General features: G+C 44.2%; 3 non-coding genes across 3 annotated transcripts in view; all 3 read left to right on the top strand.

Annotated features, from left to right (window-relative positions):
- Positions 1–63, top strand: part of LOC138360385 (5S ribosomal RNA) — a 119-nt gene extending 56 nt beyond the window's left edge. Inside the window, exon 1 of the ribosomal RNA XR_011226333.1 lies at positions 1–63. This exon is cut by the window's left edge and continues 56 nt beyond it. This is a non-coding gene — a ribosomal RNA (5S ribosomal RNA).
- An 8005-nt stretch (positions 64–8068) lies between these two features.
- Positions 8069–8187, top strand: LOC138360384 (5S ribosomal RNA). The gene has a single exon (XR_011226332.1). It is a non-coding gene; the product is annotated as a 5S ribosomal RNA (ribosomal RNA).
- An 8020-nt stretch (positions 8188–16207) lies between these two features.
- LOC138360383 (5S ribosomal RNA) lies at positions 16208–16326 on the top strand. Its single transcript, XR_011226331.1, has one exon. It is a non-coding gene; the product is annotated as a 5S ribosomal RNA (ribosomal RNA).
- The last annotated feature ends 3674 nt before the right edge of the window (positions 16327–20000 follow it).

Raw genomic sequence — 20000 nt, 5'->3', positions numbered from 1 at the left:
CAACGTTGGGTTTGGTTAGTACTTGGATGGGTGACCGCCTGGGAACACCAAATGCTGTTGGCAATAATGTTTTTTGTTTTGTTTTGTTTTGTTTCGTTTGTTTTTGTTTGAATGGCTGGCTGGCTGGCTGGCTGGCTCCACGGGAAATTCACGGAGTTGTGTGGAATAAGGCCTGGTAAAATGAATTAATATGTATGTCATGTTTAAAACAAACTCGCTTAATATAGTGTGTGAGGCTTTATACAAAAACAAACAACCAAAACAAAACATGTTGTATATATATATATATATATATATATATATATATATATATATATATATATATATATATTATATATATATATATAGCTTAATCCGGGTTTGAACTCGCAACTCCAAGAATACGCATCACTTATATACACTTTACCACTGGACCACTGCAGGACACTTGATGCTGAGGTATCAATTTAATGACGTAAATGCCATTTCCACAAATAAATGATAATTTAAAAGTATTTGTATGTACAAATCTTTTCTGTTTAAAAGGCTACAATATCAGTTACTGATATAATTTGTGTTAATGTTTCTATACCCACAGGAAGGCATGTTTTTGCTTATATGTAAGGGGTACGGAGAAGGAATCCACAGACCATCATTCCCCTTCCCCCCCCCCCCCTCCCACCTACTACCACCACCACCACCACCACTACTCACCACCAATCACCACCAATCACCACCACCACCAATCACCACCAATCACCACCACCACACCTAACCGAAAACCCCCTAACACATCAACCCTCCCCCCAATCAACAGGCGAAATAATAACCCTCAAATGCCTGCCTGCCTGCCTGCCAGCCAGCCAATACTAACGGTCTTCTCAGAAAGAAAATCTCTTTGTATCTGTATTACTTGATGAAATGTATGATTCTAATAATGAAAATAAATTGTTATGTCGGTTGTATGAGCATAATGACCAATATGCACGTGATATGAATGAATTAAATAGTGTAGTTTTAAGTAATTAGGTTGTAGACACATTAAGCGGATATGATATTTGACGCGTCCAGAACTGGTGATTTTTGGTTTAGTTTTAAATGCACCACCACCACCACCACCACCATTGCTTCCCCAGAGCCTAATTAAGGACCGGTAAAAGGAGTCAATATGTATGTCATCTATAAAACCAAAGAATGAATAAAACACACACACACACACACCTACATAATAGTACTAGGAAGATTGTATGGCATAAAAAAAAAAAAAAAGTACTCCCATTGGGTCGTTTGAACTCGCGACTTCCAAAACACCAGCCACACACCTTACCACCCAGCCACCATAGAGTTGGTATAATTGTGCAACTTTAGTTATAAAACTAAAGTTCTTATTGTCTCAAATCTTATTGTCTGTTCTATGAAAAGGCATGATGTAAATTATGTATTTTTTGAATGATTGAATTGTAGGCACATTAAGCGGATTCGATATTTGATATATCCAGAAAAGGTGATTTCTGTTCAGTTTTAAAATGCATCACCGTTAACGCTAAAGGACTGGTAAAACGACTCGATGTTTGTCATTTTTAAAATAAACACTAAAACTAGGCCCTTAACATATATAATGTTTGAATATAAATTGAATGCATATAAATACAAAGTGGGAGTGGCTGGCTGGCTGGCTGCCTGCCTGCCTGGCTGGCTGGCTGGCTGGCTGGCTGGTTGGCTGACTGGCTGGCTGCCTGGCTGCCTGCCTGCCTGCCTGCCTGCCTGCTGCCTGCCTGCCTGCCTGGCTGGCTGGCTGGCTGGCTGGCTGGCTGGCTGGCTGGCTGGCTGGCTGGCTGCCCGCCCGCCCGCCCGCCCCCGCCCGCCCGCCCGCCTGCTTGCCTTGCCTTGCCTTGCCTTGCCTTGGCTGTCCTGTCCTGTTATTGCCTTGCCTTGCCTTGCCTTGCCTTGCCCTGCCCTGCCTTGGCTGCAGCTGGCTGGCTGGCCGTAAATCAACTCTTAACAACACCACACCACACCACACCATCACTCATCACCCATCACCCACCACCGGCCCCAGTCTCCCAGCCTCTCTTATATACCCGAGCAGGCCCTTTAAATTATTTGAATTGTTGCACTTCGGCCAATGGCACGATCGCTGCTGCTCAAACATATTCTGGTTCACAAGTATTATATATATATATTATATTATATATATATATATATATATAATATATATATATATATATATATATATATATATATATATATATATATTTATTCATGAAACACATTAAAACCTTGATCATTTATTCATTCGTTACGTCTAGTGAAGAATTGCTTTTGTTCATTTGTATGATTAAAAATTGATAGAATATGAATTCCTCGCTTAAAGTAAAATATAAAATATATATTGGATTTATATGATTGGTTAATATTCCAAGTGATGCTGAATATCCCCTATAATTTTGTTTTGTTTGTTTGTTTGTTATGTACACATTCCAAATGAAATCAATATAAATGTTATTATTAATGTTTGAAAGTTGATTGTCTACTTGAATCTCTCTATTAAAGTGTGTGTGGCTCCGGATGGAGCCTGGTTATGGTATTTGTCGTGGTGGGTGGCAGAAGTGCTTACTTCTTCTCTGTCTTCTTTGGCAAAAGAACTGCCTGAATTTGGGAACACCTCCCTGTGCAATGGTTACGCCAGACAGAAGTTTGTTGAGTTCTTCGTCGTTGCGGATGGCCAACTGCAAGTGACGTGGGATGATACGGGTCTTCTTGTTGTCACGTGCGGCGTTACCGGCGAGCTCCAGAACTTCGGCAGCGAGGTATTCCATGACGGCTGCCAGGTAGACAGGAGCGCCAGCACCGACGCGTTCGGCGTAGTTGCCCTTACGCAGCAGACGGTGAATTCTGCCCACGGGGAACTGAAGTCCGGCCCTGCTGGAGCGAGACTTTGACTTGCCCTTCACTTTGCCTCCCTTGCCGCGTCCTGACATTGCTGCTGCTGTTGTGGGTTTGTGGTGGTTTTATGCCGCCCCGCAGATCGAGCTTCGTGTTATATACCCCGCTCAGGATCAAGGGAGCCCGCCACTGACCAATCAGCGCGCTCCGCCACGCGACCCGCTCTGAGCTGAGTCGCGAGCGGGATATAAAAGGAAAGCTCGCCTCGCGCAAAAGTTCATTATTGTATCGCAACGCCAGCCAGCACGAGCATCATCATGCCACCCAAGGCATCTGGAAAGGCTGCCAAGAAGGCCGGAAAGGCCCAGAAGGCCATTGCCAAGGGCGATAAGAAAAAGAAGCGCAGGAGGAAGGAGAGCTACAGCATCTACATCTACAAAGTGCTGAAGCAGGTCCACCCCGACACTGGTATCTCTTCCAAAGCCATGTCGATCATGAACTCGTTCGTGAACGACATCTTCGAGCGCATCGCCGCCGAGGCTTCTCGCCTGGCCCACTACAACAAGCGTTCCACCATTACCAGTCGGGAGATCCAGACGGCTGTAAGGCTCCTGTTGCCCGGAGAACTGGCCAAGCACGCCGTCTCTGAGGGCACTAAGGCCGTCACCAAGTACACCTCCTCCAAGTAAACGGCTTACTTACTGCCCTGTGGTGGTGGCTTGGCCTCAAACCAACAAACTCGGCTCCATTGGAGCCACACTTTAATTTCTAAAGAGATTGTGAGTGTTAGACACCAATACTATTATAACAAAAACCTCTGTCACTGAAAGCAAATAGCTATAAAATGAGAATATTTATGAAACTGTCTGTGTGTGTTTCTCTCTCTCAGTGTCTGTCTGTCTGTCTGTCTGTCTGTCTGTCTGTCTGTCTGCCTGCCTGCCTGCCTGTCTGTCTGTCTGTCTGTCTGTCTGTCTGTCTGTCTGTCTGTCTGTCTGTCTGTCTGTCTGTCTTGTCTGTCTTGTCTGTCTGTCTGTGTGTCTCTCTCTCTCTCTCTCTCTCTCTCTCTCTCTCTCTCTCTCTCTCTCTCTCTTCTCTTCTCTCTCTCTCTCTCTCTCTCTCTCAACACATATAAGCACTCGGTATCTTTTTTCTAGAGATTAGAGATTCATTGTTATGTTCCACATTAGGATTACTATGCAGGCCACCCTCTTAGGTTTGAAAATGTCAAGAAAACGGTTAATTTAAAATGTCATCTCCTAACTTAACAGATTAAGCCAGAGGACCGAAAACAGAATAAAACAGGACTGGACAGTATATGTCACTTATACAAGCTGCTTTTATTTCTAGTACAGTATGACAATTTTTATTTTGGGGGGGGGGTGATCCTTGACAGTGCATAAGAGTGAAAAGCGACGGCGTTTTGTTTGTAAGAGAACAGGTTGTACTACAAATGACTTGATTTATTGATATCACATGTATGTATGACACCTAAATTATGCTAGGAATGTCTGAAATCTCCTTAGAAGGATATTTTGGCCCTGAGAAGGGCCGAGTTTGGTGTATACTAGGGTGGTCGATTTAGCTTATGCACGCTCTCCACGGATACGGCGAGCAAGCTGAATGTCCTTTGGCATGATGGTGACACGCTTGGCGTGGATGGCACAGAGGTTAGTGTCCTCGAAGAGACCGACCAGGTAAGCCTCGGATGCCTCCTGTAAAGCCATGACGGCAGACGACTGGAAGCGAAGATCGGTCTTGAAGTCCTGGGCAATCTCGCGCACCAGACGCTGGAAGGGAAGTTTCCTGATGAGCAACTCGGTGCTCTTCTGGTAACGACGGATCTCACGCAGGGCGACCGTTCCGGGCCTGTAACGGTGAGGCTTCTTCACACCCCCTGTGGCAGGAGCAGACTTGCGTGCTGCCTTGGTGGCCAGCTGCTTACGAGGAGCCTTGCCTCCCGTGGACTTGCGAGCAGTCTGCTTGGTGCGAGCCATGGTGAACAACTGTGGTTTGTGATGGCCGGCGCCGAAAAATTTTTGCTTATATACGCCGTCTCGAGGCGCTTGCTCGAGCGCCATTGGCTGCTCGACTCGCCTACGTCACCCCGTTGCCCCTCCCCTCCTTCCTCTGGCTGCAGCCAACAGGCGGCTCACCTCAATCACTATTATCGCTGATTTTGCTCTATTTTTTGGATTTGTGCAAAAGTCATTTCACAGGGACGTGAAACAGACGAGTAGGCAACTGCAGTTTTGAAAGCGTTGTGAGAAAGCCGTGTCTACTCGACCACAAGCGTAAAGTAAGGGCAGGCAGGAGTTGCAATGCTACTAGTACGTCCGCTTGATGGGATATAGTCGGGAAATCGTGCGGGCATTCGTCAATTCGATTCACACAACTTCAACACCATGACTGGACGCGGCAAGGGAGGCAAGGGACTCGGAAAGGGTGGCGCCAAGCGTCATCGTAAGGTGCTACGTGACAACATCCAGGGCATCACCAAGCCCGCTATTCGTCGCTTAGCTCGTCGTGGCGGCGTGAAGCGTATTTCGGGTCTCATCTACGAAGAGACCCGTGGCGTCCTGAAGGTGTTCCTCGAGAACGTCATCCGTGATGCTGTAACCTACACGGAACACGCCAAGAGGAAGACCGTCACTGCCATGGACGTGGTGTACGCTCTGAAGCGCCAGGGTCGTACCCTCTACGGATTCGGCGGATAAGAGCTTGGCTAATCCATCGATTCCACCCACCACCACCTCAAAACGGGACCTAATTAGGTCCCTATACTTTTTTACTGAAGGGCTTAATAGACGATAACATAAATTGTTTTGATATCAGCTAGCACATTGGGTCTTATGAAATCTATTTTTTATCCTCGCATGCTTAAAGGGACTCTGATTGGGAGGGAGGGGGGGGGGGGAAGGTTTGTTACGTTATATACTAGCAGAGCAGGATCATTGGTGGGGGGGGGGGGTGAGGGGGAGAGAGAGAGAGAGAGAGATCTTTCCCAACTCTTCCTTTTTACATGAGTGAGCTACCCGTTTTATTCATTTTATCCTTCTCAGAGCTGTTTTGATAGTATCCAAATGATGGTAAATGAAAAGGGAGGACACGAATATCTACCCAGAATTCAGGACTGGCAATCGATATGCATGTTTGAGTGCGAATCTTTTTCTCTCTCAACTTAGGTATACGTTTATGTCGTACCTAAAAGCGAGAACCACACTATTGGGACAAGTATGCAAGGCCCAATTTTCCTAACAAGCACAGTTAATTTTGTTATTTTCGAACATTTCTTTCCAAATTGGTTTATCCAATTAACAGTATTATATTAAGATCATGAATTGCTGGGTTAGGTTAGGTTAGGTTAGGTTAGGTTAGGTTAGCTTAGCTTAGGTTAGGTTAGGTTAGGTTAGGTTAGGTTAGCTTAGCTTAGCTTGGGTTAGCTTAGGTTAGGTTAGGTTAGCTTAGCTTGGGTTAGCATAGGTTAGGTTAGGTTTGATTACATTTCTATGTTAGATTTAACTCAAATTCAAAACAATTGCAGTCATTCGGCTTGTTAGTCAACTTGCCTCTAATAGGGGCAATTTGTCTAACAAGACTATTTAGTTTTGTGTGCATATATATATATATATATATATATATATATATATATATATATATATATATATATATATATATATATATATATATATATATATATATATATTATATATATTATAGCTTCAAGACTCCGAACCAATATAGAAGCATCAAGAGGAAGTGCTTGTGTTATGGGCCAATAGGCCTTCTGCAGTTACTTCCATTCTTATGTTTTTATTCCCATTGGTTCGTGTTTTATCTTGTGTAAATGTCAATCACCTCACCAAAAACTTTGGTACCATATCACCTCACCCATGTATGTGTATATATATATATATATATATATATATATATATATATATATATATATATATATATATATATAATATACAGAGTAAATCTACCCCAAAAGTAATGATTTATTTGTCTACAAAACTAAACTCTTTTTGGAATCATATGAGGCCCTCCACTGAGGGGGGAGGCCTGGATGTTTATTGTCATGTGTATTCATGCTGCTTGCATGTCGTCGTTTATTTTGCCTTTGTTGTTTTCTTGACAGCTTTCTTTGCCTTGGGTGGTTTGGGAGATTTTGAAGCTCTCTTTATTTTGGGCTTTTTGTTCCCAACAACAAGCTGCTGCTGCTGCTGCTTTTTTTTCAAGGCTGTAGGTGGTTTGTTGCTTGTGGCGGCTTTCTTGGGAGTTACCACGGCCTTCTTTGCTGCTGTAGATGGTTTCTTGGTTGTGGTGGCTTTCTTGGGAGTTAGAACGGCCCTCTTCTCTGCTACGGCCAGCTTGAATGATCCACTAGCTCCACTTCCCTTGGTCTGAACAAGAATGCCGTCAGCCACTGCTTTCTTGAGAAATCTTCGGATGTAAATGGCGATCTTGGCAGCCTCGACTTTGTTGTTGGCAACAACGTACTTCTTGATTGCTTGTAGAGACGAGCCCTTACGGTCTTTGAGTGCTGCGACCGCGGCTAGAACCATTTGACTAGTTTTCGGGTGAGCAACCTGGACGCGAGGTTTCCTGGTGGTGGCCACCACAGCAGCAGCAGCCGCAGCCTTCTTGGTAGGCTTTGCTTCTACCATGATGATGATGAGATAACCAAGGTGATGAGAGACGCTCAGACAGTCACGGGGGAATGATGCTGCCGCCGCTTGAGCCGAACCTATTTATGTGCCGGCACGGTACAGAAGCTGCAACCTGGCAACTCGTCCACCAATCACGACGGTTGGTTTTACGGCTCCGAAACCTGGATCCCATATCTTCTCTAAAATAGAAGCATTTGTTCATGTTCTTTGTAAAAGTATCATAAAGCAGGACAGATGAGACAAATATCATAAAAACTGAAGAGCAGATGAGCACACACATGTATGTATTACAAAAGAAAATCCACAAATTCATTAGAAATTGGCAGGGTAGGCTGAGGAAGTAGGTAGATGTAAAATGTCTGTAAATGGCGAAAGAACATAAACCCAAGACTGAATAAACGATGTTAAATATCCATGCCAAGGAGACAAAAATATGTTAGGATACAATTACCATTAAGACACCACAAGAAGGTCCGTATCCTGCCGTGATGACTAAAAAGAGTTGGTTATTAGCCACAATGTGTAGGCAGTCTCATGCCAACGGCCATACCACGTTGAGAACACCGCTTCTCGTCCGATCAGCGAAGTTAAGCAACGTTGGGTTTGGTTAGTACTTGGATGGGTGACCGCCTGGGAACACCAAATGCTGTTGGCAATAATGTTTTTTGTTTTGTTTTGTTTTGTTTCGTTTGTTTTTGTTTGAATGGCTGGCTGGCTGGCTGGCTCCACGGGAAATTCACGGAGTTGTGTGGAATAAGGCCTGGTAAAATGAATTAATATGTATGTCATGTTTAAAACAAACTCGCTTAATATAGTGTGTGAGGCTTTATACAAAAACAAACAACCAAAACAAAACATGTTGTGTATATATATATATATATATATAATATATATATATATATATATATATATATATATAATATATATATATATATATAGCTTAATCCGGGTTTGAACTCGCAACTCCAAGAATACGCATCACTTATATACACTTTACCACTGGACCACTGCAGGACACTTGATGCTGAGGTATCAATTTAATGACGTAAATGCCATTTCCACAAATAAATGATAATTTAAAAGTATTTGTATGTACAAATCTTTTCTGTTTAAAAGGCTACAATATCAGTTACTGATATAATTTGTGTTAATGTTTCTATACCCACAGGAAGGCATGTTTTTGCTTATATGTAAGGGGTACGGAGAAGGAATCCACAGACCATCATTCCCCTTCCCCCCCCCCCCCCCCTCCCACCTACTACCACCACCACCACCACCACCACCACTACTCACCACCAATCACCACCAATCACCACCACCACCAATCACCACCAATCACCACCACCACACCTAACCGAAAACCCCCTAACACATCAACCCCCCCCAATCAACAGGCGAAATAATAACCCTCAAATGCCTGCCTGCCTGCCTGCCAGCCAGCCAATACTAACGGTCTTCTCAGAAAGAAAATCTCTTTGTATCTGTATTACTTGATGAAATGTATGATTCTAATAATGAAAATAAATTGTTATGTCGGTTGTATGAGCATAATGACCAATATGCACGTGATATGAATGAATTAAATAGTGTAGTTTTAAGTAATTAGGTTGTAGACACATTAAGCGGATATGATATTTGACGCGTCCAGAACTGGTGATTTTTGGTTTAGTTTTAAATGCACCACCACCACCACCACCACCATTGCTTCCCCAGAGCCTAATTAAGGACCGGTAAAAGGAGTCAATATGTATGTCATCTATAAAACCAAAGAATGAATAAAAACACACACACACACACCTACATAATAGTACTAGGAAGATTGTATGGCAAAAAAAAAAAAAAGTACTCCCATTGGGTCGTTTGAACTCGCGACTTCCAAAACACCAGCCACACACCTTACCACCCAGCCACCATAGAGTTGGTATAATTGTGCAACTTTAGTTATAAAACTAAAGTTCTTATTGTCTCAAATCTTATTGTCTGTTCTATGAAAAGGCATGATGTAAATTATGTATTTTTTGAATGATTGAATTGTAGGCACATTAAGCGGATTCGATATTTGATATATCCAGAAAAGGTGATTTCTGTTCAGTTTTAAAATGCATCACCGTTAACGCTAAAGGACTGGTAAAACGACTCGATGTTTGTCATTTTTAAAATAAACACTAAAACTAGGCCCTTAACATATATAATGTTTGAATATAAATTGAATGCATATAAATACAAAGTGGGAGTGGCTGGCTGGCTGGCTGCCTGCCTGCTGGCTGGCTGGCTGGCTGGCTGGCTGGTTGGCTGACTGGCTGGCTGCCTGGCTGCCTGCCTGCCTGCCTGCCCTGCCTGCCTGCCTGCCTGCTGCTGCCTGGCTGGCTGGCTGGCTGGCTGGCTGGCTGGCTGGCTGGCTGCCGCCCGCCCGCCCGCCCGCCCGCCCGCCCGCCCGCCTGCTTGCCTTGCCTTGCCTTGCCTTGCCTTGCCTTGCCTTGGCTGTCCTGTCCTGTTATTGCCTTGCCTTGCCTTGCCTTGCCTTGCCTTGCCCTGCCCTGCCTTGGCTGCAGCTGGCTGGCTGGCCGTAAATCAACTCTTAACAACACCACACCACACCACACCATCACTCATCACCCATCACCCACCACCGGCCCCAGTCTCCCAGCCTCTCTTATATACCCGAGCAGGCCCTTTAAATTATTTGAATTGTTGCACTTCGGCCAATGGCACGATCGCTGCTGCTCAAACATATTCTGGTTCACAAGTATTATAATATATTATATATATTATATTATATATATATATATATATATATATATATATATATATATATATATATATATATATATATATATATATATATATATATATATTTATTCATGAAACACATTAAAACCTTGATCATTTATTCATTCGTTACGTCTAGTGAAGAATTGCTTTTGTTCATTTGTATGATTAAAAATTGATAGAATATGAATTCCTCGCTTAAAGTAAAATATAAAATATATATTGGATTTATATGATTGGTTAATATTCCAAGTGATGCTGAATATCCCCTATAATTTTGTTTTGTTTGTTTGTTTGTTATGTACACATTCCAAATGAAATCAATATAAATGTTATTATTAATGTTTGAAAGTTGATTGTCTACTTGAATCTCTCTATTAAAGTGTGTGTGGCTCCGGATGGAGCCTGGTTATGGTATTTGTCGTGGTGGGTGGCAGAAGTGCTTACTTCTTCTCTGTCTTCTTTGGCAAAAGAACTGCCTGAATGTTTGGAAGAACACCTCCCTGTGCAATGGTTACGCCAGACAGAAGTTTGTTGAGTTCTTCGTCGTTGCGGATGGCCAACTGCAAGTGACGTGGGATGATACGGGTCTTCTTGTTGTCACGTGCGGCGTTACCGGCGAGCTCCAGAACTTCGGCAGCGAGGTATTCCATGACGGCTGCCAGGTAGACAGGAGCGCCAGCACCGACGCGTTCGGCGTAGTTGCCCTTACGCAGCAGACGGTGAATTCTGCCCACGGGGAACTGAAGTCCGGCCCTGCTGGAGCGAGACTTTGACTTGCCCTTCACTTTGCCTCCCTTGCCGCGTCCTGACATTGCTGCTGCTGTTGTGGGTTTGTGGTGGTTTTATGCCGCCCCGCAGATCGAGCTTCGTGTTATATACCCCGCTCAGGATCAAGGGAGCCCGCCACTGACCAATCAGCGCGCTCCGCCACGCGACCCGCTCTGAGCTGAGTCGCGAGCGGGATATAAAAGGAAAGCTCGCCTCGCGCAAAAGTTCATTATTGTATCGCAACGCCAGCCAGCACGAGCATCATCATGCCACCCAAGGCATCTGGAAAGGCTGCCAAGAAGGCCGGAAAGGCCCAGAAGGCCATTGCCAAGGGCGATAAGAAAAAGAAGCGCAGGAGGAAGGAGAGCTACAGCATCTACATCTACAAAGTGCTGAAGCAGGTCCACCCCGACACTGGTATCTCTTCCAAAGCCATGTCGATCATGAACTCGTTCGTGAACGACATCTTCGAGCGCATCGCCGCCGAGGCTTCTCGCCTGGCCCACTACAACAAGCGTTCCACCATTACCAGTCGGGAGATCCAGACGGCTGTAAGGCTCCTGTTGCCCGGAGAACTGGCCAAGCACGCCGTCTCTGAGGGCACTAAGGCCGTCACCAAGTACACCTCCTCCAAGTAAACGGCTTACTTACTGCCCTGTGGTGGTGGCTTGGCCTCAAACCAACAAACTCGGCTCCATTGGAGCCACACTTTAATTTCTAAAGAGATTGTGAGTGTTAGACACCAATACTATTATAACAAAAACCTCTGTCACTGAAAGCAAATAGCTATAAAATGAGAATATTTATGAAACTGTCTGTGTGTGTTTCTCTCTCTCAGTGTCTGTCTGTCTGTCTGTCTGTCTGTCTGTCTGTCTGTCTGCCTGCCTGCCTGCCTGTCTGTCTGTCTGTCTGTCTGTCTGTCTGTCTGTCTGTCTGTCTGTCTGTCTGTCTTGTCTGTCTTGTCTGTCTGTCTGTGTCTCTCTCTCTCTCTCTCTCTCTCTCTCTCTCTCTCTCTCTCTCTCTCTCTCTCTCTCTCTCTCTCTCTCTCTCTCTCTCTCAACACATATAAGCACTCGGTATCTTTTTTCTAGAGATTAGAGATTCATTGTTATGTTCCACATTAGGATTACTATGCAGGCCACCCTCTTAGGTTTGAAAATGTCAAGAAAACGGTTAATTTAAAATGTCATCTCCTAACTTAACAGATTAAGCCAGAGGACCGAAAACAGAATAAAACAGGACTGGACAGTATATGTCACTTATACAAGCTGCTTTTATTTCTAGTACAGTATGACAATTTTTATTTTGGGGGGGGGGGGTGATCCTTGACAGTGCATAAGAGTGAAAAGCGACGGCGTTTTGTTTGTAAGAGAACAGGTTGTACTACAAATGACTTGATTTATTGATATCACATGTATGTATGACACCTAAATTATGCTAGGAATGTCTGAAATCTCCTTAGAAGGATATTTTGGCCCTGAGAAGGGCCGAGTTTGGTGTATACTAGGGTGGTCGATTTAGCTTATGCACGCTCTCCACGGATACGGCGAGCAAGCTGAATGTCCTTTGGCATGATGGTGACACGCTTGGCGTGGATGGCACAGAGGTTAGTGTCCTCGAAGAGACCGACCAGGTAAGCCTCGGATGCCTCCTGTAAAGCCATGACGGCAGACGACTGGAAGCGAAGATCGGTCTTGAAGTCCTGGGCAATCTCGCGCACCAGACGCTGGAAGGGAAGTTTCCTGATGAGCAACTCGGTGCTCTTCTGGTAACGACGGATCTCACGCAGGGCGACCGTTCCGGGCCTGTAACGGTGAGGCTTCTTCACACCCCCTGTGGCAGGAGCAGACTTGCGTGCTGCCTTGGTGGCCAGCTGCTTACGAGGAGCCTTGCCTCCCGTGGACTTGCGAGCAGTCTGCTTGGTGCGAGCCATGGTGAACAACTGTGGTTTGTGATGGCCGGCGCCGAAAAATTTTTGCTTATATACGCCGTCTCGAGGCGCTTGCTCGAGCGCCATTGGCTGCTCGACTCGCCTACGTCACCCCGTTGCCCCTCCCCTCCTTCCTCTGGCTGCAGCCAACAGGCGGCTCACCTCAATCACTATTATCGCTGATTTTGCTCTATTTTTTGGATTTGTGCAAAAGTCATTTCACAGGGACGTGAAACAGACGAGTAGGCAACTGCAGTTTTGAAAGCGTTGTGAGAAAGCCGTGTCTACTCGACCACAAGCGTAAAGTAAGGGCAGGCAGGAGTTGCAATGCTACTAGTACGTCCGCTTGATGGGATATAGTCGGGAAATCGTGCGGGCATTCGTCAATTCGATTCACACAACTTCAACACCATGACTGGACGCGGCAAGGGAGGCAAGGGACTCGGAAAGGGTGGCGCCAAGCGTCATCGTAAGGTGCTACGTGACAACATCCAGGGCATCACCAAGCCCGCTATTCGTCGCTTAGCTCGTCGTGGCGGCGTGAAGCGTATTTCGGGTCTCATCTACGAAGAGACCCGTGGCGTCCTGAAGGTGTTCCTCGAGAACGTCATCCGTGATGCTGTAACCTACACGGAACACGCCAAGAGGAAGACCGTCACTGCATGGACGTGGTGTACGCTCTGAAGCGCCAGGGTCGTACCCTCTACGGATTCGGCGGATAAGAGCTTGGCTAATCCATCGATTCCACCCACCACCACCTCAAAACGGGACCTAATTAGGTCCCTATACTTTTTTACTGAAGGGCTTAATAGACGATAACATAAATTGTTTTGATATCAGCTAGCACATTGGGTCTTATGAAATCTATTTTTTATCCTCGCATGCTTAAAGGGACTCTGATTGGGAGGGAGGGGGGGGGGGGAAGGTTTGTTACGTTATATACTAGCAGAGCAGGATCATTGGTGGGGGGGGGGGGGGTGAGGGGGAGAGAGAGAGAGAGAGATCTTTCCCAACTCTTCCTTTTTACATGAGTGAGCTACCCGTTTTATTCATTTTATCCTTCTCAGAGCTGTTTTGATAGTATCCAAATGATGGTAAATGAAAAGGGAGGACACGAATATCTACCCAGAATTCAGGACTGGCAATCGATATGCATGTTTGAGTGCGAATCTTTTTCTCTCTCAACTTAGGTATACGTTTATGTCGTACCTAAAAGCGAGAACCACACTATTGGGACAAGTATGCAAGGCCCAATTTTCCTAACAAGCACAGTTAATTTTGTTATTTTCGAACATTTCTTTCCAAATTGGTTTATCCAATTAACAGTATTATATTAAGATCATGAATTGCTGGGTTAGGTTAGGTTAGGTTAGGTTAGGTTAGGTTAGCTTAGCTTAGGTTAGGTTAGGTTAGGTTAGGTTAGGTTAGCTTAGCTTAGCTTGGGTTAGCTTAGGTTAGGTTAGGTTAGCTTAGCTTGGGTTAGCATAGGTTAGGTTAGGTTTGATTACATTTCTATGTTAGATTTAACTCAAATTCAAAACAATTGCAGTCATTCGGCTTGTTAGTCAACTTGCCTCTAATAGGGGCAATTTGTCTAACAAGACTATTTAGTTTTGTGTGCATATATATATATATATTATATATATATATATATATAATATATATATATATATATATATATATATATATATATATATATATATATATATATTATAGCTTCAAGACTCCGAACCAATATAGAAGCATCAAGAGGAAGTGCTTGTGTTATGGGCCAATAGGCCTTCTGCAGTTACTTCCATTCTTATGTTTTTATTCCCATTGGTTCGTGTTTTATCTTGTGTAAATGTCAATCACCTCACCAAAACTTTGGTACCATATCACCTCACCCATGTATATATATATATATATATATATATATATATATATATATATATATATATATATATATATATATATATATATATATAATATACAGAGTAAATCTACCCCAAAAGTAATGATTTATTTGTCTACAAAACTAAACTCTTTTTGGAATCATATGAGGCCCCTCCACTGAGGGGGGAGGCCTGGATGTTTATTGTCATGTGTATTCATGCTGCTTGCATGTCGTCGTTTATTTTGCCTTTGTTGTTTTCTTGACAGCTTTCTTTGCCTTGGGTGGTTTGGGAGATTTTGAAGCTCTCTTTATTTTGGGCTTTTTGTTCCCAACAACAAGCTGCTGCTGCTGCTGCTTTTTTCAAGGCTGTAGGTGGTTTGTTGCTTGTGGCGGCTTTCTTGGGAGTTACCACGGCCTTCTTTGCTGCTGTAGATGGTTTCTTGGTTGTGGTGGCTTTCTTGGGAGTTAGAACGGCCCTCTTCTCTGCTACGGCCAGCTTGAATGATCCACTAGCTCCACTTCCCTTGGTCTGAACAAGAATGCCGTCAGCCACTGCTTTCTTGAGAAATCTTCGGATGTAAATGGCGATCTTGGCAGCCTCGACTTTGTTGTTGGCAACAACGTACTTCTTGATTGCTTGTAGAGACGAGCCCTTACGGTCTTTGAGTGCTGCGACCGCGGCTAGAACCATTTGACTAGTTTTCGGGTGAGCAACCTGGACGCGAGGTTTCCTGGTGGTGGCCACAGCAGCAGCAGCCGCAGCCTTCTTGGTAGGCTTTGCTTCTACCATGATGATGATGAGATAACCAAGGTGATGAGAGACGCTCAGACAGTCACGGGGGAATGATGCTGCCGCCGCTTGAGCCGAACCTATTTATGTGCCGGCACGGTACAGAAGCTGCAACCTGGCAACTCGTCCACCAATCACGACGGTTGGTTTTACGGCTCCGAAACCTGGATCCCATATCTTCTCTAAAATAGAAGCATTTGTTCATGTTCTTTGTAAAAGTATCATAAAGCAGGACAGATGAGACAAATATCATAAAAACTGAAGAGCAGATGAGCACACACATGTATGTATTACAAAAGAAAATCCACAAATTCATTAGAAATTGGCAGGGTAGGCTGAGGAAGTAGGTAGATGTAAAATGTCTGTAAATGGCGAAAGAACATAAACCCAAGACTGAATAAACGATGTTAAATATCCATGCCAAGGAGACAAAAATATGTTAGGATACAATTACCATTAAGACACCACAAGAAGGTCCGTATCCTGCCGTGATGACTAAAAAGAGTTGGTTATTAGCCACAATGTGTAGGCAGTCTCATGCCAACGGCCATACCACGTTGAGAACACCGCTTCTCGTCCGATCAGCGAAGTTAAGCAACGTTGGGTTTGGTTAGTACTTGGATGGGTGACCGCCTGGGAACACCAAATGCTGTTGGCAATAATGTTTTTTGTTTTGTTTTGTTTTGTTTCGTTTGTTTTTGTTTGAATGGCTGGCTGGCTGGCTCCACGGGAAATTCACGGAGTTGTGTGGAATAAGGCCTGGTAAAATGAATTAATATGTATGTCATGTTTAAAACAAACTCGCTTAATATAGTGTGTGAGGCTTTATACAAAAACAAACAACCAAAACAAAACATGTTGTATATATATATATATATATATATATATATATATATATATATATATATATATATATATATATATATATATATATATATATATATATATAGCTTAATCCGGGTTTGAACTCGCAACTCCAAGAATACGCATCACTTATATACACTTTACCACTGGACCACTGCAGGACACTTGATGCTGAGGTATCAATTTAATGACGTAAATGCCATTTCCACAAATAAATGATAATTTAAAAGTATTTGTATGTACAAATCTTTTCTGTTTAAAAGGCTACAATATCAGTTACTGATATAATTTGTGTTAATGTTTCTATACCCACAGGAAGGCATGTTTTTGCTTATATGTAAGGGGTACGGAGAAGGAATCCACAGACCATCATTCCCCTTCCCCCCCCCCCCTCCCACCTACTACCACCACCACCACCACCACCACCACTACTCACCACCAATCACCACCAATCACCACCACCACCAATCACCACCAATCACCACCACCACACCTAACCGAAAACCCCCTAACACATCAACCCTCCCCCCAATCAACAGGCGAAATAATAACCCTCAAATGCCTGCCTGCCTGCCTGCCAGCCAGCCAATACTAACGGTCTTCTCAGAAAGAAAATCTCTTTGTATCTGTATTACTTGATGAAATGTATGATTCTAATAATGAAAATAAATTGTTATGTCGGTTGTATGAGCATAATGACCAATATGCACGTGATATGAATGAATTAAATAGTGTAGTTTTAAGTAATTAGGTTGTAGACACATTAAGCGGATATGATATTTGACGCGTCCAGAACTGGTGATTTTTGGTTTAGTTTTAAATGCACCACCACCACCACCACCATTGCTTCCCCAGAGCCTAATTAAGGACCGGTAAAAGGAGTCAATATGTATGTCATCTATAAAACCAAAGAATGAATAAAAACACACACACACACACCTACATAATAGTACTAGGAAGATTGTATGGCATAAAAAAAAAAAAAAGTACTCCCATTGGGTCGTTTGAACTCGCGACTTCCAAAACACCAGCCACACACCTTACCACCCAGCCACCATAGAGTTGGTATAATTGTGCAACTTTAGTTATAAAACTAAAGTTCTTATTGTCTCAAATCTTATTGTCTGTTCTATGAAAAGGCATGATGTAAATTATGTATTTTTTGAATGATTGAATTGTAGGCACATTAAGCGGATTCGATATTTGATATATCCAGAAAAGGTGATTTCTGTTCAGTTTTAAAATGCATCACCGTTAACGCTAAAGGACTGGTAAAACGACTCGATGTTTGTCATTTTTAAAATAAACACTAAAACTAGGCCCTTAACATATATAATGTTTGAATATAAATTGAATGCATATAAATACAAAGTGGGAGTGGCTGGCTGGCTGGCTGCCTGCCTGCCTGGCTGGCTGGCTGGCTGGCTGGCTGGTTGGCTGACTGGCTGGCTGCTGCTGGCTGCCTGCCTGCCTGCCTGCCTGCCTGCCTGCCTGCCTGCCTGCCTGCTGCTGCTGCTGGCTGGCTGGCTGGCTGGCTGGCTGGCTGCCCGCCCGCCCGCCCGCCCGCCCGCCCGCCCCCGCCTGCTTGCCTTGCCTTGCCTTGCCTTGCCTTGCCTTGCCTTGGCTGTCCTGTCCTGTTATTGCCTTGCCTTGCCTTGCCTTGCCTTGCCTTGCCCTGCCCTGCCTTGGCTGCAGCTGGCTGGCTGGCCGTAAATCAACTCTTAACAACACCACACCACACCACACCATCACTCATCACCCATCACCCACCACCGGCCCCAGTCTCCCAGCCTCTCTTATATACCCGAGCAGGCCCTTTAAATTATTTGAATTGTTGCACTTCGGCCAATGGCACGATCGCTGCTGCTCAAACATATTCTGGTTCACAAGTATTATATATATATATTATATTATATTATATATATATATATATATATATATATATATATATTATATATATATATATATATATATATATATATATTTATTCATGAAACACATTAAAACCTTGATCATTTATTCATTCGTTACGTCTAGTGAAGAATTGCTTTTGTTCATTTGTATGATTAAAAATTGATAGAATATGAATTCCTCGCTTAAAGTAAAATATAAAATATATATTGGATTTATATGATTGGTTAATATTCCAAGTGATGCTGAATATCCCCTATAATTTTGTTTTGTTTGTTTGTTTGTTATGTACACATTCCAAATGAAATCAATATAAATGTTATTATTAATGTTTGAAAGTTGATTGTCTACTTGAATCTCTCTATTAAAGTGTGTGTGGCTCCGGATGGAGCCTGGTTATGGTATTTGTCGTGGTGGGTGGCAGAAGTGCTTACTTCTTCTCTGTCTTCTTTGGCAAAAGAACTGCCTGAATGTTTGGAAGAACACCTCCCTGTGCAATGGTTACGCCAGACAGAAGTTTGTTGAGTTCTTCGTCGTTGCGGATGGCCAACTGCAAGTGACGTGGGATGATACGGGTCTTCTTGTTGTCACGTGCGGCGTTACCGGCGAGCTCCAGAACTTCGGCAGCGAGGTATTCCATGACGGCTGCCAGGTAGACAGGAGCGCCAGCACCGACGCGTTCGGCGTAGTTGCCCTTACGCAGCAGACGGTGAATTCTGCCCACGGGGAACTGAAGTCCGGCCCTGCTGGAGCGAGACTTTGACTTGCCCTTCACTTTGCCTCCCTTGCCGCGTCCTGACATTGCTGCTGCTGTTGTGGGTTTGTGGTGGTTTTATGCCGCCCCGCAGATCGAGCTTCGTGTTATATACCCCGCTCAGGATCAAGGGAGCCCGCCACTGACCAATCAGCGCGCTCCGCCACGCGACCCGCTCTGAGCTGAGTCGCGAGCGGGATATAAAAGGAAAGCTCGCCTCGCGCAAAAGTTCATTATTGTATCGCAACGCCAGCCAGCACGAGCATCATCATGCCACCCAAGGCATCTGGAAAGGCTGCCAAGAAGGCCGGAAAGGCCCAGAAGGCCATTGCCAAGGGCGATAAGAAAAAGAAGCGCAGGAGGAAGGAGAGCTACAGCATCTACATCTACAAAGTGCTGAAGCAGGTCCACCCCGACACTGGTATCTCTTCCAAAGCCATGTCGATCATGAACTCGTTCGTGAACGACATCTTCGAGCGCATCGCCGCCGAGGCTTCTCGCCTGGCCCACTACAACAAGCGTTCCACCATTACCAGTCGGGAGATCCAGACGGCTGTAAGGCTCCTGTTGCCCGGAGAACTGGCCAAGCACGCCGTCTCTGAGGGCACTAAGGCCGTCACCAAGTACACCTCCTCCAAGTAAACGGCTTACTTACTGCCCTGTGGTGGTGGCTTGGCCTCAAACCAACAAACTCGGCTCCATTGGAGCCACACTTTAATTTCTAAAGAGATTGTGAGTGTTAGACACCAATACTATTATAACAAAAACCTCTGTCACTGAAAGCAAATAGCTATAAAATGAGA

Source organism: Procambarus clarkii, unplaced genomic scaffold, assembly GCF_040958095.1.
Source record: "Procambarus clarkii isolate CNS0578487 unplaced genomic scaffold, FALCON_Pclarkii_2.0 HiC_scaffold_109, whole genome shotgun sequence".
Classification (NCBI taxonomy): domain Eukaryota; kingdom Metazoa; phylum Arthropoda; class Malacostraca; order Decapoda; family Cambaridae; genus Procambarus; species Procambarus clarkii.
This window is presented reverse-complemented; position numbering and strand designations above follow the sequence as displayed.